Below are 25,862 nucleotides of genomic sequence, written 5' to 3' on the forward strand. Positions count from 1 at the left end.
AGAGGAGGTGGGCGGAGCTTAAGGAGAAAAAGGTTTGAAAGTGACAGTTAATTTTCAGTCAGGAGGATGAGACCCTGAGAAGAGGGCAGAGTCAGTTAGAGCTCTGTGGTGTGAAGTAGTGTAAATTCAGTTAGTTCTTAGTATTTGTGAATATTTCTTCAGCAAGGGAGCTGAAGGAGAAACCTTGTTAGATTGCTTGAGTAAAAAGAATCTAACAGAAGGGGTTTTAGGATCGCCAGTAGTGGAAGACTGGAGATCAGTGGTTTGATCCAGTATAGGACAAACAGTGTGAATATTCACAATAGGGAACACTGAAATAATAAAGCACTTCACTGAAGAAGGAGTTTATAAGATTGTAACATCAGAAGCCTGAATGTATCTCAACCAAGCCATATTGTAACCACCAAGCATGTGCCAAGTTCAACATCTCAATATTGCAACAATTACGCTTTGTTAATAATAAACTTGTTCTCTTTGTTATTTTAAACCTGCCTCCTCCATTGAATTTATGTTCGGTGCATTCCACTCTACCAAAGTTACCTCACAACGCAAATAGGGATAAACAGAGACTTTAAAACCAGCGTCTCTAAACATATTGGTGGCAGTTTAATTTAATAGCAATCTAGGAACTTTCCTTACATTTGGTGGGATTAACGCACGTCTTTACTTTTTATTGGTGGCATTGATACGTCTTTACATTTTTGGTGCCATTCGGTGGGATAAAGACTTCTTTACACATACAAATTACTAGTGGAGGCTTGAAGAAGGTTGCTATTTCCAACATTTAATAATTAAGGAGACAATAATTTGTTGTCCTAAAGCCAACATTGCTCCCACAGATGAAAGCAACCAGGCATCTGGGCAACTCAGTGAATCTGAAGACAGATTCCATTAGCTTTTGAATCTGGATGGAATCATATTTTTACTGGATGGTGGAGGGGACTGGATAGCTCAGTTTTACTCTACATCAGGAGACTGCATTCATAGCTTGACTTTTGAATCAGTGGGGTGGTGGGCATATTTCATTTGCCTCAGACAGCAAAATGCCTTAGGCCTTCCTTGTGACTGGAGTAGTGAGTCCATTTAATGTTTTAGATCGGTGGTACCCAGCATTTGTCCCCCGGGTATTTTGGATTTCACCTCCCAGAATTCCTGACCATTTGACAAGCTGGCCAGGGTTTCTGGGAGTTAGAGTCCCAAACACCTAGGAGACCAAAGGTTGGACACAATTGTTTCAGACTGAATCATAGAATCATAGAATCATAGAATCATAGAATCATAGTTGGAAGAGACCTCATGGGCCATCCAGTCCAACCCCCTGCCAAGAAGCAGGAATATTGCATTCAAATCACCCCTGACAGATGGCCATCCAGCCTCTGTTTAAAAGCTTCCAAAGAAGGAGCCTCCACCACACTCCGGGGCAGAGAGTTCCACTGCTGAACGGCTCTCACAGTCAGGAAGTTCTTCCTCATGTTCAGATGGAATCTCCTCTCTTGTAGTTTGAAGTCATTGTTCCGCATCCTAGTCTCCAGGGAAGCAGAAAACAAGCTTACTCCCTCCTCTCTGTGGCTTCCTCTCACATATTTATACATGGCTATCATATCTCCTCTCAGCCTTCTCTTCTTCAGGCTAAACATGCCCGGCTCCTTTAGCCGCTCCTCATAGGGCTTGTTCTCCAGACCTTTTATCATTTTAGTCGCTCTCCTCTGGACACATTCCAGCTTGTCAATATCTCTCTTGAATTGTGGTGCCCAGAATTGGACAAAATATTCCAGGTGTGGTCTAACCAAAGCAGAATAGAGGGGTAGCATGACTTCCCTAGATCTAGACACTATGCTCCTATTGATGCAGGCCAAAATCCCATTGGCTTTTTTTGCCGCCACATCACATTGTTGGCTCATGTTTAACTTGTTGTCCACGAGGACTCCAAGATCTTTTTCACACGTACTGCTCTCGAGCCAGGCGTCACCCATTCTGTATCTTTGCATTTCATTTTTCCTGCCAAAGTGGAGTATCTTGCATTTGTCACTGTTGAACTTCATTTTGTTAATTTTGGCCCATCTCTCTAATCTGTCAAGATTGTTTGTCAAAGGACTTCTCCAAAACACTATCATTAAAATAGATCCAGCACCTTGGATAGCTCCTCAAAAGCTCCTCAAAAGCTCAGATGAAATCCACTCTAATGATATCTCACTAACAACATTAACCAAAGGGCCAAGGCATTGACAGCTCCAGCCCATCCTCTGTTTAGACATCAGCTAGCATGCCAATGCCTTAAATCAAGAAATAGCTTCCTAAGATCTACAGAGATACTCACAGGAGAACCTCAGCAAGCAAGAGTCCAAAAGTGGCAGGCTAAAACCTGAAATCTCAGTCAGTAGAAACTCCCTCCTGGGTACAGAGAAGACTGAGCAACTTGGAAGGCACTGAACAGACTGCATTCTGGCACCATGAGATGCAGAGCCAACCTTAAGAAATGGGGCTACCCATTGTAGTCCATGACATGTGAGTGTGGAGAAGAGCAAACCACACGCCACTGACTACAATGCTGCCTGAGCCCTGCCACATCCACAATGGAGAACCTTCTTATGGAGCCATACCAGAGACATTGAAGTAGCCAGCTTCTGGTCAAAGGAAATTTAGTACAATGTCAAGCTTTTAACTTTGTTTGTGGTTTTTGTATGCAATTATAACTGTATTCTCAATTTGCTTCTGACACAATAAATAAAAAATCCCATCTGTGATCCGCAAGTGTTTGCCATGATAGATATGTGACACAGGAGTTAGAAACATACATGTATGCACACCAACATATACTGGGAGAGCCAAGGCATATCCACTATTTGGAGACAGGCAAATAGATGGCATACCTCTGATTTGGTGGGTCGATGCATGTTGAGTGTGAAATGGTTCCATGATTACATAGAATCAGAACAAGTAAATATCTCATGCGGAAGAACATTGGCAAGATGCTCCATTAGCTGGTCCCATACTCTCACACAGCATTCCTACACAAATCCTTTACCTTGCATAAGTCATAAGCATCTGCCTCATATGAAGCCAAACCATTGGTTCATATAACCCAAGTGGCCCAAATCATGCAGAGCACAAAGCAGTGACATACGATAGCATTTGAATCATGTGATATTCCCCCTCCATTACTGAATGAAGTTACACATTGTATGGCCATTGAGAGTAACAAACACATTATAGTTATAGCACAGAGTGGATCATTATCATTTCTTAAGTAATTGCTGCAATGTAATGCAGCAATATCTTTGTTATAAGAGGGAAAGGGGAAATCTGGTCATTTGATATTAGCTTGGAAGACTGTGGCAAACTTCCTGTGGACATCTCTTGCCAAGAAAACTCTGTTATAGGGCTGTCTTAGGATTGTTATAAACTAGGAATTACTTGATGGCACACAACAACAAACAAATAACAATGATGGTAGGGAAACTTCCATGTCCATACAGGATATGCTATATGCTACTGAGTTTCAGTGTTAGTGGAGTTCCTTTTGAGCTACTGACTTCCAAAATCTCCCACCATCATAACCTCTGAGCATGCCAACTGGACAAGTCTATGAGCCAAGATAATTATTTATTTCCTTTATTTACATCTTGCTTTTTTGCCCAAGGCAGTTTCAACAGCATAGATTTAAAATACAGCAAAAAAAAATCTAGTGAACAAAAAAAAACCCCTTAATTACACAATTTCTAAATTAAATGTTCTGGCATACACACTGAGAACTGGGAAGCCCTGGCTCAAGAGCACTCCTGCTGGAGGTCATCTGTGACCAGCAGTGCTGTAGAATTTGAAGAGGTATGAGTGGAGGGTGAAAGAAAGAAATGTGCCAAGAGGAAGGCACATCAAGCCAACCCTGACCGGGACCGCCTTTCATCGGGAAACCAATGCCCTCACTGCGGGAGAACATGCAGATCAAGAATAGGGCTCAACAGTCACTTACGTACCCACCACCAGTACACCGATCTTGGAAGACAATCCTACTCGGACAACGAGGGATCACCTAAGTAAGTAAGTAATTAAAAAGGTATAAAAAGGGGAAATAAAAGTATGCAATATGACCTTATGAACAGCCAATTAATGGCCAGATGTCCTCTGTAATACAAAAAAAGTAACTTTTCCAAGCTCAGAGGTGAAAGAAGACTAGAACATGGAAATAGCTATTTGGGAATAGCTATTTCTCAGAAAAATAGCTGTTCTATGGCATCCCATAATGTGCCATTCTATCCCTGATACTTTCTAATATTAACATGAAACCGCTGGGAGAGATTATCCATAGGTATTGGGCAGAGTGTTATAAGTATTATGACACCCAAATATATTTCTCAGTGTCTTCAAAAACAGCCTCAGCTAAGGACAGAGTGTCTCCTCTGAATGAATGCCTGGACGAGCTGATGGGCTGGATGAGGAGAAGTAAAATTGAAGCTGAATCCAGACAAAACTGAGGTGCTTGCTATCCAGGGTCCAAATCAGGGGACAGAGGGATATCAAGCAGTCCTTCTTTTGGGAATGTGTTGCCTAAGAATGTTCCAAGAGTGGGATAAATTTGGCTTAATTTTTTTTCTAAGGCAAAAAAGGTTCTGTGACTTTCTAGAGAGCAGAGACAACCTGGATCCCAAGAAAAGCTATATTATGGCTATTAATGGAGTTCAAATATTACTGTCCTTTGTCTCAATCACTATATGGCCCAAAAGCAGAAGGTCTTTGCCTGAACTGAGATCACTTCAGAGCAGCGGTTCTCAATCTGGCAATCTGGACCCGGGGGGGGGGGGGGGGTCGCAAGGGAGTTTCAGAGAGATTGCCAAAGACAATCAGAAATCTCATATTCCTCTGATGGTCTTAGGAACCCCTTTCACAGAGAAGGCTGAAGATCTCTCTGCCTGTGAATCCTCCCACCAAACGCCCATCACTTCTGTGATTTGCTGACCTCTATGCTGGCCTTTCAGCCAATGGGAGGGCTGTTACAAGACTCCAAGTGCGGGGGGGGGGGGGGACAGGCATACTTGGTGCATGGCAGCGTGGCGCGCATGTGCAGGTGAGGGAGAGCGTGCGAAGCTGGAGGGAGGCTTGCACCAGTGAGTCCCTTCAAGGCAGGGAGGGGGGAGTTCTGTATGGAAAGTTTGGCCTAATTCTGTCATTGGTGGGGATCAAAGGATTCTTTGAATATAGGTGAACTATAAATCCCAGCAACTACAGCTTCCAAATGCCAAGGTCTATTTTCCCCAAACTCCACTAGTGTTCACATTTGGGCATATTGAGTATTTGTGCCAAGTTTGGTCCAGATCCATCATTGTTTGAGTCCACAGTGCTCTCTGGATGTAGGTGAACTACAACTCTAAAACTCACGGTCAATGCCCACCAAACCCTTCCAGTATTTTCTGTTGGTCATGGGAGTTCTGTGTGCCAAGTTTGATTCAATTCCATTGCTGATGGAGTTCAGAATGCTTTCTGATTGTAGGTTAACTATAAATCCTAGCAATTACAATACCAAATGACAAAATCAATCCCCTCCCCAAATTGCACCAGTATTGGGCATATTGAGGATTTGTGCCAAAGTCTGTCCAGTGAATGCAAATACATCCTGCATATCAGAGATTTACATTACAGTTACATAACAGTTGCAAAATTACATTTATGAAGAAGCAATGAAAATAATTTTGTGGTTGGGACTCACCCCAACATGAGGAACTGTATTAAGAGGTCGTGGCATTAGGAAGGTTGAGAACCACTGCTCTAGAGCAACTGAACTGCAGCAAAAACAACATCTGATATGAAATGTAGGTCTGTGACTCTAGCATCGTCATTTTTCTTCCCCTGTTTGATGTTTTAACATTGTTTGTCTGATGCAAAAGCCAGTGGAGCTTCAAAAGCTTGCATGACGTAGATGAAGCACTTCAGTTGGCCAATAAAGATATTGCTCTTTTGTGGATTTTGCTGTATTTCACGGATGGTCTGAATTCATTTACCCCTATATGTGACTCTAAAGTGGGTATCTAGACAGTGGCAGCTGAGAACTCTCATGTCAGCAGAGATGGTAGATCTATGTTTTAGTTCAAAAAATTAGAGGTGCTGACTGAGAAACTATGTGAGGATTGGCTTCAGTACCTTGGATAGCTCTTTAAAGCTCACAGTAGTTTCTACAACCCAGAAACATGGAATCCAGTTACCAAGGCATCAAGGAATGCTGGCATGGCATTGTGTGAGTTGCTTTAAAGTCTTCTGCTTAAACCACACCTTTTGCAATCTTTGCCATAACTACAGACATTCTAGGACCTTGGAGGCAGATCGTACTTCTGTTCTGAGAATCTTGAGATGAGCTACAAGTAAGAAAGAATAAGAATAGTGGTAGGATACTATCTGGAGGCAGGTAGCTAAGTTTTGGTAGGTTTATCTCCTGGAAGAAAATAAAACCATGTTGAAGAGAGGGCAAGCTTGTTTTCAGCTGCTCTGCAAACTAGAACATAGAGCAATTGTTTCAAATTGCAGGAAAAGAGACGACACAGAAACATCAGGAAGAACTGTATTGTCAAAGGCTTTCATGGCCAGAATCACAGGGTTGATGTGATGTTTTGGGGCTGTATGGCCATGTCCCAGCAGCATTCTCTCCTGATGTTTTGCCTGCACCTGTGGCTGGCACCTTCAGAGATTGTGTTGGCAATGAAGCAAGTGGAGTGTGTGTGTGTGTGTGTGTGTGTGGAATGTCCAGGGTGGGGGAAATAACTCTTGTCTGTTGAATGCTGCAGTCAGCAAGCTTGAATTAGCATTTGAGTAGCCATGAAATTTGCAAAGTCAATCAATGAGAATATCTGCATAGAGGTAACCTGGACTTGGTTGCCTGGAGGCATCTAGGAGGCATTAATTGGTCGTTGACAGCTTGTTGTCTGGAGTTCTCCTGGGACAAAATAGACCACTTCATTTCAACAGAAAGGAGGAAACCATGAAAATGAACAAAATCTGGCTATCAATATTTTTTTTTAAAAAAAGGACAATAAATAAAGAGCAATATTAAAAAAAAACAGGAATTCCAGACAAGAATCAATCAGGGTCAGCTAACATCTCCCAACAAAGGATTCCCCCCAGGCAGCAAGGCTTTGAAGCTACAAGGCCGTTAAATGATAAATGCATTTTTATTTGATGTTATTGTCTGTTTTGTATGTATTTTATTTTGCTGTATTGTAACTGCCTGGGCTTGGCCCCATATTAGCTGTCCTGAGTCCCTTCGGGGAGATGGTGGCAGGATATAAATACAGTTATTATTATCTATTTTAATCAAGGTGGCCAACTGCAACATTCACACCTGCCTCAAGCAGACAAGAGTTCTTTCTCCCACCCTGGACATTATTCCACATATAAACCTCACTTGTCTAGTTTCCAACAGACCCCTCAACCTCTGAGGATGCCTGCCATAGGTGGGTGAAACATCAGGAGAGAATGCTTCTGGAACATGGCCATACAGTCCAGAAAACTTCACTTATTGTCCACATGCGGGCTGGGCGATGGCCAGCCAGGTCTTCCAATGGACATGGTGGACTTTGTAGACATATCAGATCTCTAGGACCCCATGGAGAAGGAAGTTGGCTCTTCGCTGGTCATGGGGCTGCCGAAGACCTTCGACTCCAACAAATTTGTCAGCTGGGAGAAGATCTATTTATTTTGGATTTCTAATGCACTGGGCTGGCCCAGGATCTTTTGCAGCTTGAGACAAAGAGATGATCCCTTCTAACCATTCCAGATATAGAAGCTGAATGGGCTTCACAGCTGAGTATCAGAAAGAAGATACAGTAGAGTCTTGCTTATCCAACATAAAAGGGCCGGCAGAACATTGGATAAGTGAAAATGTTAGATAATAAGGAGGGATTAAGGAAAAGCCTATTGGATGTCAAATTACGTTATGATTTTACAAATTAAACACCAAAATGTCATGTTTTACAACAAATCAACAGAAAAAGCAATTCAATACATGGTAATGTTATATAGTAATTACTGTATTTACGAATTTAGCACCAAAACATCAGAATGTATTGAAACAGCTGTGGAACCAGGAGGGAGGCAGACTGCATTGGATAACACAGAATGTTGGATGAGTGAAGGTTAGATAAGTGAGACTTTACTGTACTATCTTCCAGTGCCTCTAGGGCAGGTTAGGACAATAAGGCTTGATGAGAGACATACACATAACTCTACCATCTGAAAGTGAGATGGCAGAAGTGACAATAATCAAGGGACTATCTTTGGTGCCTGAGGCGGTTGACTCACTCTGTCTCTGCCTAATGACAGAGATGTAACTGTATGCTACTTTTGTTCTAGCTTTCTTCATCCTTCCAAACTGCTTTGAGAAGAGGGAACCACATCTGTTACTTGATTCTCATGACAGATCCTACCTGTGGGCTTCGGGATGCCAAGGGCCATTGCTGCATAACACTGGACAGACATTAAAAAGAATGGGAAGAGCATTGTCAAATGCTTTCATGACTGGAATCACTGGGTTGCTATGAGTTTTCCAGCTGTATGGCCATGTTCCAGCAGCATTATCTCCTGACGTTTCACCCACATCTATGGCAGGCATTCTCGGATATTGGGAGGTCTCTTGGAAACTAGGAAAATGGCATCAAATTGTTGCCAATTGTGAACCTCTCCGAGTCACCTCTGGGCTGAGTGGGGTGGTATATAAATATGGTAAATAGATAAACAAATAAATAAATTTATATATCTGTGGAATGTCCAGGATGGAAGAAAGGACTCTTGTATGTTTGAGGCAGGTGTGAACAAAGGATTCCCCAGGCAGGAATAAGGCAGACCTCGAAGCTGCAAGGCCATTCAATGCTATCAAGGTGGCCAATTGCAACATTCACACCTGCCTCAATCAGACAAGAGTTCTTTCTCCCACCCTGGACTTTCCACAGATAGAGTTTTTTAAATACTGGTAGCCAGATTTTGTTCATTTTCATAGTTTCCTCCTTTTTGTTGAAATTGTCCATATGCTTCTGGATTTCAATGGCTTTTCTGTGTAGTCTGACATGGTGGTTGTTACATGTATAAACACCACTTGTCTAGTCTCCAAGAGACCTCACAACCTCTGAGGATGCCTGCTATAAATGCAGGTGAAACATCAGGAGAGAATGCTTCTGGAACATGGCCATACCGCCCGGTAAACTTACAGCAACCCAATGGGAAAAGCCCTGGCTTCAGATCACGTTTGAGATAAGCCCTATTTGAAACCTTAGAGAACCATGTCAATCAGAGAGAACAACATTGGGCTACTGTGGACCAGTGGCCTGAATCAGTACAGAGAGAAGTGGATAGCTGCGAGAAACCCGGGGGGGGGGGGGTTCTTCAGAGAACTTTGAGAGCCACGAAAGAGGTTCCCAGGACCCACATGTGTCCTGCTTTCCCCCAGCTCTGGCACATGGCAATTTCTGCTGTTCCCCATGTCCTGTCCTGTTTCTCTTCTAATGGCACATTGAGACCCTGAAAGTATATTCCAGTCCACAATTGTGATTATAACCGCCAATCTTTGCACACAAACAAACCCTGATCTAATCTGCCTGCCCTCGGCTCGTTCAATAACCCAGGCAATAGCAACTTTCATCTTTTCTCTGTTAAGAAAAATCAAACCATTGTCATCCTTCATCTAGATAAATCTCACAGGCACAATAAGTCAATAGACAACAGGGTTTCTCTATTGTGTCCGTGCCTATGAAAAGGCAATAAGAAGTCAAATGGCATGAAGGAATAAACCAGATACAATTCAACTATCAGGCTTTATCAGAAGATTTTGAATCCAGTAAATCACACTTCTATTCTTCAAAGCTTTCGGGGCAAGATTAATTCTTTTCAGTTTGATTTACTCAAATATCACTTTGAACATGAACTTACTACATTATCTTAGGAAAACCATGTCTATGAGCCACACGCAAACCACCCACTTGCCAAGACCGTACGCAGTCGCGAAACAATTTTGCCCTAATATATAGATTTGTTGTAAATACATAGATCAGAGATAATGAAAAAGCTTATGGGAATAAATGCTATAAGAATGCCTTGTTGTTGTTAATGATGACGATGCCTGAAGGATCAGGCATGTGCAAACTTGGGCCCTCCAGGTGTTTTGGACTCTTAACTCCCACAATTTTTTCTAGCCTACCAGATTTTAGGACTTGAGGGAGTTGGAAACCCAAAACACCTGGAGGGCCCAAGTTTGCTCATACATGTTATAGACAATACAATAGACTCTTGATATCTGTTGTGGTTTGGTTTCAGAACCCTTCATGAATACCAAAATATGTGTATGCTCAGACCTATTATATGTGGTGACTAGCCATCCCCTGTCACGTGTTGCTGTGGCCCAGTCTGGTGATCTGGAAAATAAAGTAATGAGAAAGTGTTGGTTTCTAATATATGTAATTTCTTTATGCTTGTGGGTGAACAGTATTTCTTGCTGGTTTTTTGTCAGTGTTGATGTGGAGATTGTCTAGTTTGCCTACTCTGGAACATGCAACATATAATTGTCCTTCTTTACGGGTCCCTTTCAAATCTATGATAATATAGGAGGATGGATGTGGGGGTTCACCTTGGGGGCTGCACAGGGAAAACCTCGGGAGGTGCGCAGGGAAAACCGTGAAACAGTGAATCCGCGGTAAGCGAACCGCAAAGTAGCGATGGAACACTGTATTATCAAGCCATTGATAGTAGATCCAAAATCCACAGGTACAGAGTGCCAACTTTACTGAGTAAAAGACTTCAATAGGCTGACATGTAAGGAAGTTTTCTATGTTCTTCATCTCCTTCAAACCTGTCCTATTAAGTGACTGTAAATTCTAGTAATATGAGATCAGAGGAAAACCAATCTGTCTTATATACTTCCTATTCACATCATATCCAAGTCTCTCCCTACCTTTACTGTCACGTTTGTCTTTTTTGTCCTTCTCTTGCTCCAATTCTGCTGTAGTTTCTCCTATTACACCATAAGCCCCCCTTTAAAAAATCTTGTGCTGCTTTAGTCTTAGAAAAGGTCACTTATTCAAAAGATTCAGAAACAATCTTTGTATTTGGACCCCTTCCTGGCAGCTACAGATTGGCTCTTATTTCGGTCATGATGTGCTAATGTATTATTTCAGAACTACTTCTATATATTGCGTGTGGCTTTATCATCTTTTTTATTTTAACTACAAGTATATTAAAATAGCATACAGTACAATAAAGAAGGCAGCAAAGAAATGCAGAAAACCTAAAAATAAGCTATGACAGACTTCCAAAGAAGAACAAGGCAGAAAAAAACCTGAAGGGAAAATAGGCATATACTGACTTCTAGTTTTCCTACCAATTGTTATTGGTGTTCTTCATTTACAAAGCTATTATTTCTACAAAAGCTATTATTTCTACCATTTATATATCTCATCTTATGTTCAAATCCAGAATCAACATTTTATTTTTCTTATGCTTCAAATATGCAATAAATGGTTGCTACTCTTTCACATAATATTCCAAAGATTGATCACTGTCTAAGTATGCATGTATTTGTATGTTTGTTGGTTGATTGGTTTATTTGTACCACAAAGGCTCCTACATGATTTGATGTATTTGGAATGAACTTGGCACACATATCGTTCACTACCCAACTTAAAATAATTGCAGGGTTTTGACTACAAAATCTATACTGTTTGGGTTCAAGGACCATAAAAAGTAAAAAAAATATATGTATGTAGCAGAGGGCAATGGATTACCTACTGGTATGTATGTATGTATAGAGTGCGGTACATAGAAAAATGAGCAGACAAAATGAGCAGATTTGGTGCCATTTAGGTCCAAGGCTTAGGATGATGGAATACAGAGAAAAAGAGAAAGACATAATGAGGTAAAAAAAAAGAAAGGAAAGGAGGGAAGACAGTAAGGAAGAAAACAACAAATAAAGAAAAACATGAAGGATAATAATAATAATAATAATAATAATAATAATATACTTAATGCCACTTTGGCACATTTGATGCATTGTATCTTGTATTGTATACACAGGGAGCTCTGGTGTGGGCTGGTCCCTAGGGACTGAATGAATAAACAACATATATACTACAACTTATGATATGGAGAACATTTTGTATAATATTGATAGTATAATGTACTGGTCTTATAAATATATATTAGTAAAGTAAAGGTTTCCCTTTGACATTAAGTCTATTCGAGTCCGACTCCTGGGGTTGGTGCTCATCTCCATTTCTAAGTCAAAGAGCCGGCATTGCCCGTAGATGCCTCCTAGGTCATGTGGCTGGCATGACCGTTACCTTACCGATGAAGCAGTACCTATTGATCTACTGACATGCATGTTTTCGAACTGCTAGGTTGGCAGAAGCTAACAACAGGAGCTCACCCCATCACTCAGATTTGAACAGCCGACCTTCCAGTTATCATATATATATATATATATATATATATATATATATATATATATATATATGTCGGACACTTCCCATGTGTGCAGGGCTGTGTGATGTATCGGCGAATAATGCATGCAGATCCAAGTAAGGTGGCTTTCTGCAGCTGGCAGATGGTAATTTTGTCAGTGCCGATTGTGTTTAAGTGCAGGCCAAGATTTTTAGGCACTGCACCCAGTGTGCTGATCACCACTGGGACCACCTTTACTGGCTTGTGCCAGAGTCTTTGGAGTTTCATCTTTAAATCCTCATATCGTGTCAGCTTTTCCAGTTGTTTCTATCCTGACATTCAGGAAACGAGTGAAGACGTGGTTGTGGAGACAGGCTTTCGATGAATGAGACAGCACCCTAGGATTGTGGATGGAAGATGAGGTATACTTGTTTTTAATATGATGACTGACCACCGTAGTTTTAAATATAGTTGTTATTTTAAATGTGTTATTGTAATTATGAACTATGATATTTTACTGATTGTATGTTTTTATGGTTGTAAACCGGGCTGAGTCCCTCTAAGAGGTGAGAAGCTCGGTATAGAAAACTTTGAAATAAATAAATAAAAAAATAAATTTTCTTCAATCCCGCTGTCACCTGGGATTGCAACATCAATGATGCATACTTTGTTTTTTATCATGATCATGAGATCAGGAGTATTGTGCTCCAAAACTCTTGTCAATCTGAATTCGGAAGTCCCAGAGTTGTTTGATGCGTTCATTCTCTGTAACTCTTTCCGGCTTGTGATCCCACCAGTTCTTTGTCGAAGGCAGATGGTATTTGTGGCCCAAGTTCCAATTAATCATCTGAGCAACGGTGTTGTGCCTCTGCTTGTAGTCTGTCTGTGCAATCTTCTTGCAGCAGCTGAGGATGTGATCTATTGTTTCATCTGCTTCTTTGAAGAGTCTACACTTGGGATCTGTCATCGAGTTTTCAATTCTTGCTTTGATTGCATTTGTTCTAATGACTTGTCCCTGGGTTGCCAGAATCATCATCATCATCATCATCATCATCATCATCATCATCATCATCATGTCCTTAACTTGCTACCAGTATGCGCACAGGGGAAGCTGCCTGACAGTTGGTGGGAATGAGAAGCTGAAATTAAAACATGGGCAAGTTTACCTCATTGGTTTTCTTTTTTAGGACTATAAATACCAGCCTCTGCCAGACATTCTGGTATTGTGATTTCCGATGGCAACTTTTTCAAGTAGACCCTTTTGCCTGATCCATCCTGATGAAACGGAGAAGCACCTTCTGTGCCTGTGGCAAGGAGGTGGGGCAGACATGTGAGGCCTCAGCAAAGACGTGTGCGATCCTTTCTTCTCCCTACTTTCTCGTTACCGGTGGGGTAATTAGCCCTGGGCACTAATCAAAGCTGACAACAATCTCTAAGCTGGTTGCCTAGTTACACACTCTTGTCACAAGGGCCTGAGAGAAAGAAAAAGAGAGAGAGAAGATTCATAACTGGCTCCTCCCAGTTCATCTTCCGTTTCCTCCTTCATCTTCAGGGAAGCCAACACAGAATGCTACGAAGCTCTGTTGGAAGTCTACCACTCTTGGGTCAAAAGCCAGGAAAGAGAATTCCACAGAGGCCAAGGCCTTCTTCCCCATGTTGCCGCTGAAAGGAAGTTCACAGCTTCTCTTTCCCCGTGGGCATGGCTGCAAGGGAGATTAGAGCATCTCCTCCTTCCTCTCCCATCCTCTGGCCTCTACACCACTCCAGTACAGCTCCATCCCAACCAGCGACAATCGCATACCCTTGAGGCCCCGAGAGAGAGAGAGACGATCAGGCCTGAGCCCGAGAAACATCCGCTCCGGGAATCTATTTAGGGACAGAAGGAATCAGCACTTTGCCAGGAAAGAAATAAATGCAATCACAGAGCCTCTCCGTTACTTGTGCCACCTTGGTCGGCCCGTCCATTAATATTAATCAGGCCACCGTCACACATTCCTGCATGCAAAGTGCTTTGACAATCCTCACCGCATTCGTTTATCCTCGCCGGGCAGTTTTGGTGAGCCAGGCTGAACTGAGCTGTATTAACAAGTTAAGATTTAGCATCTAAGCAGACCCTTCAGGGGGTTCCAATTTGGCATCTGCGTTTATTTTTTATTTATGTATTTATATCTGTCTCTACCCTCTATAAATAGAGCTGCAGAAATGTACACACACAGCAGTGCATCAGAACATCTTTTGAGGTGGCTCTCAAATGAAAAAGAATGCCTAATATCGACTGACTGGGTCATCTCGCCACCAAAAATGAATGTAGGTCAGCATTATTATAATGCCCATATTAGAGACGTTTGGTTGTTGTTGTTCATTTGTTCATAGAATCATAGAATCAAAGAGTTGGAAGAGACCTCATGGGCCATCCAGTCCAACCCCCTGCCAAGAAGCAGGAATATTGCATTCAAATCACCCCTGACAGATGGCCATTCAGCCTCTGTTTAAAAGCTTCCAAAGAAGGAGCCTCCACCACGCTCCAGGGCAGAGAGTTCCACTGCTGAACGGCTCAGGAAGTTCTTCCTCATGTTCAGATGGAATCTCCTTTCTTGTAGTTTGAAGCCATCTTTTCGTGTCCTAGTCTCCAGGGAAGCAGAAAACAAGCTTGCTCCCTCCTCGCTGTGGCTTCCTCTCACATATTTATACATGGCTATCATATCTCCTCTCAGCCTTCTCTTCTTCAGGCTAAACATGCCCAGCTCCTTAAGCCACCCCTCATGGGGCTTGTTCTCCAGACCCTTGATCATTTTAGTCGCCCTCCTCTGGACACATTCCAGCTTGTCAATATCTCTCTTCAATTGTGGTGCCCAGAATTGGACACAATATTCCAGGTGTGGTCTAACCAAAGCAGAATAGAGGGGGAGCAGGACTTCCCTGGATCTAGACACTATGCTCCTATTGATGCAGGCCAAAATCCCATTGGCTTTTTTTGCCGCCACATCACATTGTTGGCTCATGTTGGCTCATGTTCAGTTGTTTCCGACTCTTCATGACTTCATGGACCAGTCCACGCCAGAGCTCCCTGTCATTATAGACATGGAAGGGGTAAAACTGAGACCTTAAGCTGCTGAGGGGGAAAAGGAAAGGGCCTGAGGCTGTTAGGAATTGTGGGAGTTGCAGTCCAAAACACCTGGAAGGCCCAAGTTTGCCCATGCCAATCTACACTGTAGAATTAATGCAGTCCGACACCACTTTAATTCCATGGCTCAGTGCTATGGAATGTTGCAGTTTGTAGTTTGTTGAGGCACTAGCACTCTTTGACAGAGAAGCCTAAAGACCTTGTAAATTTACAATTCCTGTGGTTTCCATAGCACTGAGCCATGGCAGTTAAAATGGTGTCAAGCCACATTAACTCTTCAGTGTATATGCACTTTAGTCATTGATCTAAAGAGACTTTGGAAACCTACAGACCATAGAGGTGTATCGGTGATGTAATACGGTAAGTCTTTGCGGGTTTTTGAAATGTAAAGGAGCTATCCAGAGTGTTGAACCTGTTTTAGCAGTCAGATTCAGGACAGTGGATAGGTTATAAGGTTCACACTAAATTCCACTTTGAGTTTCTTTAAGAGAAAAAAGAAATAATAATAATAATAATAATAATAATAATAATAATATGGATTGTCAATGTTGCAATCCCAGGCAACAGCAGGATTGACAAGAAGCAACTGGAAAAGCTTCTCCTATAGCTTTCAATGCGATTTCCTGCTTCTTGGCAGGGGCTTGGACTGGATGGCCCACGAGGTCTCTTCCAACTCTATGATTCTATGATTCTACAATATGAAAATTTAAAGACAGAACTGCAAAGACCCTGGCAACAGCCAGTAAAGGTGGTCCCAGTGGTGATCGGCACACTGAGTGCAGTGCCTAAAGACCTTGGCCTGTACTTAAAAATAATCTGCACTGCCAAAATTACCATCTGTCAGCTATAAAAGGCCATCCTAATCGGATCTACATGCATTATTCGTCAATACATTACACAGTCCTAAATACTTGGGAAGTGTCTGAAGTGTGATCACATACAAATGCCAGCACATGTGTTTGCTGTGTACTAATCTTGTTATGTATCAAATAATAATAATAATAATAATAATAATAATAAATTGTTGACCCAAAATTGCAGTCAGTGCAAGGAAGCTGAAGAAACCATGGATCATATCCTCAGCTGTTGCAAGAAAATTGCACAGACAGACTACAAACATAGGCACAATTCTGTGGCCCAGATGATTCACTGGAACTTACGTCACAAGTACCACCTGCCAGCAGTAAAGAATTGGTCGGATCATAAACCTTCAAAGGTAGTGGAAAATGAACATGCAAAAATACTGTGGGACTTTTGAATCCAGACCAGGCCCGTAGCCAGGATTTCGTTTCGGGGGGAGGGGGCTGAGTTTTTTTTCAGGGGGGGGTTTGGGGGGGGCTGAGTTTCGGGGGGGGGGGGCTGAGTCTGAGCGAAAGAGGGTCCACCCTAGCAAACCTTTTGTATCATTACCCCAATATCCCCATGCATATGGGATATATTGAGTATGGTGATCAGATCATGATATGAATAAACATAACAGTTTAAATAATGCACCAGTAAGGCCTTTTCGCGAACCACTATGAGAATTTCGGGGGGGGGGGGGCTGAAGCCCCTCAAGCCCCTCCCCCCAGCTACATGTCTGATCCAGACTGACAAAGTTTTGGAACACAATACACCAGACATCATGATTGTGGAAAAGAAAAAAGTCTGGATTATTGATGTCACCATACCAGGTGACAGTCAAATTGACGAAAAACATCAGGAAAAACTCAGCCGCTATCAAGACCTCAAAATGGAACTGCAAAGGCTCTGGAATAAACCAGTACAGGTGGCCCCAGTGGTCATTGGCGCACTGGGTGTAGTGCCAAAAGATTTCAGACAGCATTTGGAAACAATAAACATCGACAAAATCACGATCTGCCAACTGCAAAAGGCCACCTTACTTGGATCTGCGAGCATTATTCAAAAATATATCACACAGTCCTAGATGCTTGGGAAGTGTTCGACTTGTGATTTTGTGATACAAAATCTAGCATGTAAATCTCATTTGCTGTGACATACTGTGTTTTTGTGTCAGAATAATAATAATAATAATAATAATGGCCAAAATATGGAATGCTTCACAAATTTGTGTGTTATCCTTAATAATAGCTACTCTGTGACTTCCAGATTCAGACAGACAGAGTTTTGGAGCACAATACTCCTGACTTCATGATCATGTAAAAAAACAATGTATGGATTGTCAATGTTGCAATCCCAGGTGACAGCCAGATCGAAGAGAAACACTTGGAAAAGCTGACACGATATGAGGATTTAAAGATCAAACTGCAAAGACTCTGGCACAAGCCAATCAAGGTGGTCCCAGTGGTGATCGGCACACTGGGTGCAGTGTCTAAAGACCTTGGCCTGCACAATCGGTGGTGACAAGATTACCATCTGCCAGCTGCAGAAGGCCACCTTACTTGGATCTGCACGCATTATTCATTGATACATCACACAGTCCTAGACTCTTGGGAAGTGTCCGACATGTGATCCAATACAACAGCCAGCAGAGTGTCTGCTGTGGACTCATTTTGTTTTGTTTCAAATAGTAGTAGTAGTAGTAGTAGTAGTAGTAGTAGTAATGCCTAAAGACCTTGGCCTGCACTTAAAACCAATCAGTGCCGACAAAATTACCATCTGTCACCTTCAAAAGGCCACCCTACTAGGATCTGCATGTATTATTTTCCGATACATCACACAGTCCTAGACACTTGAGAAGTGTGATCAAAAACAAAAAGTGTGATCAAATACAAAAGCCAGCATAGTGATCTTGTTTGCTGTGTACTAATTTTGTTGTGTATCCAATAATAATAATAATAATAATAATAATAATAATAATAATAATATCATCATCATCAAGTGATCAAATACAAAAAGTATGATCCAATACAACAGCCAGAGTGTCTGCTGTGGACTCATCTTGTTGTGTTTCAAATATAACTAGTAATAATAATAATAATAATAATAATAATAATGCCTAAAGACCTTGGCCTACACTTAAAAACAAATTACCATTGGTCAACGGCAAAAGGCTACCCTACTTGGATCTACACACATTATCTACTGATACATCACATAGTCCTAGACACTTAGGAAGTGTCCAACATGTGATCAAATACAAAAGCCAGCATAGTTAGCTTGTTTGCTGCGTACTAATTTTGTTGTGTATCTAATAATAACAATAACAACAACAATAATAATATCATCATCATCATCATCATCATCCAGCAACAACATCATCAATTTCAAACTGCAAAGACTCTGGCACAAACCAGTAAAGGTGGTCCCAGTGGTGATCGGCATACTGGGTGCAGTGCCTAAAGACCTTGGCCTGCACTTAAACACAATTGGCGCTAACAAAATTACCATCTGCCAGTTGCAAAAGGCCACCTTACTTGGATCTGCATGCATTATTCGCTGATACATCACACAGTCCTAGACACTTGGGAAGTGTCAGATGTGTGATCCAATACAACAGCCAGCAGAGTGTCTGCTGTGGACTCATCTTGTTGTGTTTCAAATAATAATAATAATAATAATAATAATAATAATAATATCATCATCATCATCCAGCAACCCACTGGCAAAGAATCCACCAGCCACCACAGCACACCGTCCTAGATTATATGGAGTCCTGATTTGGGCCTCTTATCTTTAACCCCAATTCCTTTCAAAATAGGGCCCCAGTGAAAGGCAAATTAGCAAGGTCCATCATTAGGTTGTTCTTGCATCTCTCAATATACAAAGACACTTTCATTCTTCAGGTGTAGCCATGCCAGTCTATTATATTAGCAGGGGGGAAAACTCAAAGAGTTGTATGACGCCTGAGAGGCTGATTGTGGCACAAGCTTTTAAGAGACAGAGAGGCTGCTTCATCACAGACCTACAGCATTATGTTCAGGTGATAAAAATACACGAGGGCAGAGGAGGAGGAAACGAAGGAAGGAAAGGAAGAAACAATGAAACCATTTTCCACATGCGTCTGTATGTGCACGAAATTGAGATTAAGACACAAATCTCAAACCCTTTCTAGATGAACGGCCTCCAAAATTACTCACGTGAGGCAAATCTCAGCAGTATAATATTTTGTTTCTCTCATCTCTTTACACGTTTCTCTTTCTCCTCATCATCTGCTCTTGTGTAAAAAAATATTCCGCCCATCTCTCTATATCTCCCTCTTTCTTTCACACACACAGAATTCACATTTTCACTCAGTTCTAGAGCAGGCATGGGCAAACTTGGGCCTTAGAGGTGTTTTGGACATCAACTCCCACAATTCCTAACAGCCGGTAGGCTGTTAGGAATTGTGGGAGTTGATGTCCAAAACACCTCTAAGGCCCAAGTTTGCCCATGCCTGCTATAGAGGAATCAATGACATGACTTCACATCAGAAGGGAAACACCCTTCCACTATAAGTCTAACTGGAACAAGCTAGGGATACTCCAGAGCATATACACTACAGAGTATATCCAGAGCATATCACAAGCTTCCTTTGGCAAGATTGTTCAGAAGAGGGTTGCCATTGCCTTCCTCTCAGGCTGAGAGGGTATGACCTGTCCAAAATTACATAGTGAACTTCAGAAGGATGAGGGGGATTCAAATCTTTGTCTCCAGACTTGTAGTACAACACTTGAGCCATTACATCATGCTGGCTTCCACACATGTGTGTGTATTTCTGTGTAAAGGAGAATATTGCTCTCTCACACATATGCACCTCATTCCTCACAATAATCATAATCATAATTGTGAATGAACACATCAAACTACTGTGGGACTTCCAAATTCAGAGTTTTGGAGCACAATACTTCTGACCTTATGATTGTGTTAAAAAAATAAAAATCATCAATGTTGCAATCCCAGGTGACAGCAGGACTTAAGAGAAACAACTGGAAAAGCTGACACAATATGAGGATTTAAAGATTGAACTACAAAGACTCTGGCACAAGCCAGTCAAAGTGTTCCCAGTGGTGATTGGCACACTGGGTCCAGTGCCTAAAGACCTTGGCCTGCACTTAAACACAATCATCGCTGACAAAATTACCATTTGTCAGCTGCAGAAGGCCACCCTACTCAGGTCTGCATGCACTATTTGCCGATACATCACACAGTCCTAGACTTGGGAAGTGTCTGATGTGTGATCCAATACAACAGCCAGAATAGTGATCTTGTATGCTGTGTACTAATCTTGTTGTGTTTCAAATAATAATAATAATAATAATAATAATAATAATAATAATAATAATTTATTTATTTATAACCCATCCTCTCTCCCTACAAAGTCCATAAACACACACACACACACACAGAGATGCTACACCAAAACAGAGGTTGGAGAAGCTGCTTCTATCAAAATTGCCATGCCAGCTTCTGGAAGTTCAATAATAATAATAATCCCAGGTGACAGCAGGATTAACAAGGAAACAACTGGAAAAGCTGGCACGATATGAGGATTTAAAGATCGAACTGCAAAGACTCTGGCACAAACCAGTAAAGGTGGTCCCAGTGGTGATCGGCATAATGGGTGCAGTGCCTAAAGACCTTGGCCTGCATTTAAACACAATCAACGCTGACAAAATTACCATCTGCCAGCTGCAAAAGGCCACCTTACTGGGATCTGCATGCATTATTCGCCAATACATCACACAGTCCTAGATGCTTGGGAAGTGTCCGATGTGTGATCCAATACAACAGCTAGCAGAGTATTTGCTGTGGACTCATCTTGTTGTGTTTCAAATAATAATAATAATAATAATAATAATAATAATAATCACCACCACCACCATCATTATCATATTGTTGTGTTTCAAATTATTATTATTATTTTATTTTATTTTATTTTTGTAGCCTGCCTCCATCTCCCCGAAAGGACTCGGGAAAGCTTACATGGGTACGGGTCCGATCAATCTAGTTAAAATATAGCACATTAAATATATCAACAACAGCATAAAACAGACTGCAACAACATTATAACAAAATATAAGAGCAAGCATCAAACCAACAACCAATTTTTCTAGTCCAAAAAATAAGCAAGCTTTGAAAGGGGTCTATTCATCTTCAAGGAGCTCCTCCTCATTTAGAAAGTAATAAAATATGGCCCCTCTATGCATAAGATAAACACTTATTTTCCCTTTCCCTGCATGCAACAAAATATTTTGTGTTGTTGTTTATTCATTTAGTCTCTTCCAACTCTTTGTGACCTTATATCCCGTCCTTCTCGCTCCTGGGGGTGGGGACTCAGGGCGGCTCACAACCAGAAACCATTAGATGCCAAACACAACAATTATAATAACAATTTCAATTAAAACCATTAGTTAAAACATCAATTATAAAAACACCCATTTAAAATTATATAAATCCAAAGTCACAATCTGAGATCAGTCCATTATCAGTCACATAAGTCATTTATATTATTAATGTTGTGTCTGCTATTTGAGTGCTTGGTCCCACTACCAGGTTTAAAGTTTTTTCCTAAAGTATAGGAGGGAGGGGACCGGCCTGATTTCATTAAGGAGGAAGTTCCATAGATGAGGCACCACCACTGGGAAGGCCCTGTCTCTCGTCTCCTCCCACCCCACCCCCCACCCCCGATCGTACCTAGGAAGGAGGTGGGATCGAGAACAGGGCCTCCCCTGATGATCTTAACCTCCAAGATAGAGGGAGATTTGTTCGAACAAGTAAGCTGGGCCAGAATTGTGCTCGGTAGCAAACTGGCAGCCAGTGGAGATGACGTATGGCTTCTCTAGGCATATTCTAGGTTTTCCAGCATGACTCTGTGCTATTATTGGGCTGGAAGTCCATCATTTCAATAGGCTTTACTATTATCTGCAGTTTTGTGTATCTGCAAAACGTTTGGGAACATATCCGTGCAGATGCATGGGTCTTACTATAATTTCTATGTGCTCAACACTCATCTCCTCTTAATTCAGTACCCCTTAAACCTGCCCTAGAAGAAATGACAGCTCCCCCCCCCCCCCCCGCACACACACACATACACTTCTCTTTTGCAATTGTACACACAGGAGTGTCATGTGGACTTTCCATTTGGGACATTTGCCTTAGAATATTTCCCACTGGACTTCTGCTTCCACTTAGATTTAGGCTTATGTTCCCTACCCCTGAGTAAATGTTTGCTCAGCTCCACTGAATGGTCTCTAGCCATTGCCTAAGGGCATGCTTGCAGCTGCCTTGAGGGCTGAGATGTTTGCTAGACGGGTTCTTCTAAACAGGCAGAATCAGGGGAGAGCCTCAGTCCATAGAGCGCCAACTGTATGTGTGTGCACATCAATCAGTGCATGAGCACAAGCACAAGTTACTTTTTGAGACTATAACTTCTGCAGTGCCCCAGAAAGCACAACAAGGGACCATACTGGCCAAAGTATCCTGAAACTGCAATCTATAAAAATGAAATGCCCAAGTTCTATACAAAGGAAACATATCAACTCAGGGAGCAATATAACTCAATCATACGAGTCAGAAGGGATCTAAAGGGATCTTCTTGTCCAGTCTTTGACCTAAAGCAAGTTTCTCCATTCCTGTAGTTCGCTTAACAATATCTGTGGACCCAAGATGTGGGGAGCCATGACTCTATATGACAACTTAGATCCTGCACACTTTCCCTGACTTTCTGGATTACAATAGGCTTAGAGGCAGAGACAAGGGAGGAACAACAAAACATGCCTGGTGTCAAAATTTCTGAAATAAAATTAAAAGAAAATGTTTGGTTTTAAAATGGAAAGCATCTCAAGCCTCAATGCTGAAGTAAAGGATTTCCTGGGATCCTGAGGACTAGCTAGTCGCCTTGGCAAACCCACCAGGTGGGTGGCAACCACCAGGGACAAAGTCAAGTAGGCAGATAGACAGATGGGCACGTCAGGCCAGGCAGAAAGCAGAGCAAGGGAAGGTAAATTAGGATAGCAGAACGAGAGGAGGAAGGCACATCAGAAAGAACTAGGCCTTTCTGTCCCCAGCCTCACACCCTTTGCTAACACACACCTCCTTATCTCTATCTCTATTCCCGAGGCAAAGAGCAGGGATCTGACTTTAGTGCTGCAAAATGCCAAGGCTCCTGAGAGTTCCTGATTAAGCCATCTTCCTGGCCTAGCGTAAACCAACCAGGCATGAATCCAAGCCTTTGCTACCCAGCACCCTCTCGTCAAATTGTTGCCCTGCCCACGGTGGAGCCAGCAGGAAGTGTATGTATGTGTGTGTGTGTGGAGATATGGCTTTGGCGCTTTACCCCTTCGGCTTGTCATCGCTGGCAGATGCCCTCAGCTTCCAGGACCAGACCTGACCCCTGATCCAAAACACAAACACATAGAAGAGATTGTGCATGTGTGTGTTTGGGGGGAGAGAGATGGCCCTGGTGCCTTGCCACCTGGGCTGGGCATCGCTGACTGGTTCCTTCACCTTCCCAGTCCAGATCCCTTCTACCAAAAAGAAACATAAACACAATGCAGGGAGCATGTATGGAGGGGAGATATGGCCCTGGTGCTTTGGCACTTGGGCTGCGCATCACTGACAGAGGCCCTCACCTTCACAAAACAGAGCAGACCACCCCCTTTAACAAATAGAAATACAAACACACAGCAGGCAGCTGTGTATGTATGTGTTTGGGGGGAAATATGGCCCTGGTGCTTTGCTACCAGTGCCATGGGCTTCCCAAACCAAAGCAAATCCCCTCTACTGAAAAGAAACACAAACACACAGCAGGGAGTGTGTATGTGTGTGTGGAGGGAAGGGGGGAGAGAGAGGTGGCTTTGGCTCTTTGCCACCTGGGCTGGACATTGCTGGCAAATGCCCTGGGTTTCCCAAATCAGACCCCCCCCCCCCGAGTCCAAAACACAAACACACAGCTGGGAATGTGTATGTTTTGATGGATTTCCAATGCTGCTGTTTTATTTCTCTTAGGTTTTATTTAATTGTGCTTTAATTTGGATTATTATATTTTACTATGTTTTTTTATTTTATTGTGTTTTTGTTTTAATAGATTGTTTCGCTTTTATGTCTCGTGGACATTCTGTCCCATATGTAAGCCACCCCGAGTTCCTTTGGGGAGATGGTGGCAGGGTATAAGAATAAAGTTATTGGGTTGTTGTAGGTTTTTCTGGGCTATATGGCCATGTTCTGGAGGCAAAATTGTCTCCAGAACATGGCCATATAGCCCGGAAAAACCTACAACAACCCATGGATTCCGGCCATGAAAGCCTTTGACAATACAATAAAGTTATTATTATGTATGTCTGTGTAAGATGTGGTCTTAGTGTTTTGCCACTTGGCCTGGAGCCCCTGGGGGTGCAATAGGTTAAACTCTTATGCCGGCAGGACTGCTGACCGATTTGAATCTGGAGAGAGCGGGTTGAGTTCTCTCTGTCAGCTCTAGCTCCCCATGTGGGGACATGAGAGAAGCCTCCCACAAGGATGATAAAACATCAAACATCTGGGTGTCCCCTGGGTAACATCCTTGCAGATGGCCAATTCTCTCACACCAAAAGCGACTTGCAGTTTCTCAATTCACTCCTGACACACAAACTTGGCCTGGACATTGCTGGTGGATGTCCTAGGCTGCCCAGACCAGACCAAGGGAGTGTGTGTGTGTGTGTGTGTGTGTGTGTAGGGGAGAAATATGGCCCTGATGCTTTGCCACCTGGAAATAGTTGCTCTTGGCTTCCCAGATGAGACCTGACCAGTCCAGAGGGGAGGCCGCATATTTATATTATTCCTAGCATTCCCCTGCCATGCATTGCTGTGCCCAGTCTGTGTATATGTGTTCTCTCTGTGTGTGTATCTGTGTGTATATATTTGTGTATATATGTGGTTTTGCGCGTGCGTTGTAATGTATTTTTTTGGCTTTTTAAATCTCTTCTGCTGTGTTTTTCAGTATTTTTATGAGTGATGGTCACTTGTTGGCCTGATAGTTGTACTGTGTCCAAATTCAGTGTCAATTCGCTCAATTCGGGTTATCTTAATCCCACAAATGAACATTACATATTTATTTATATAGATTTATTTACCATATTTATATCCCGCCTTTCTCTACCCCAGAAGGGGACTCAAGGCAGCTTACAGATAGTCAAGAATTCAACACCTTCACAACAATCTCCAGTTAAAATACATTTAAATTAAAATCAAAATTAAAGACATGTGTGTGTATGCGTGGAGGAGAGAGATGGCTTCGGCACTTTGCCACTTGGGCTGGGCATCGCTGATGGATGCCCTCACCTTCCCAGACCAGATCAGAGCCTCTCTCCCAAATGTAAACACAAGCACACACTCTTCCGGTTCTGCTCTCCTGCCCTGCAGGGCTCCCTTTCCTTAGCCATTGTCCAATTGCTCAACATGCTGCCTAGTAGCC

At 42.3% G+C, this 25,862-nt stretch overlaps 1 protein-coding gene across 1 annotated transcript in view; it reads right to left on the bottom strand.

Annotated features, from left to right (window-relative positions):
• The window catches only part of GABBR1 (gamma-aminobutyric acid type B receptor subunit 1), a 301,061-nt gene that overhangs the window by 274,070 nt on the left and 1,129 nt on the right, over positions 1–25,862 (bottom strand). The gene's annotated exons all lie outside the window — the stretch shown is intronic.

The sequence above is a fragment of the Anolis sagrei genome, chromosome 2 (assembly GCF_037176765.1).
Source record: "Anolis sagrei isolate rAnoSag1 chromosome 2, rAnoSag1.mat, whole genome shotgun sequence".
NCBI lineage: Eukaryota > Metazoa > Chordata > Lepidosauria > Squamata > Dactyloidae > Anolis > Anolis sagrei.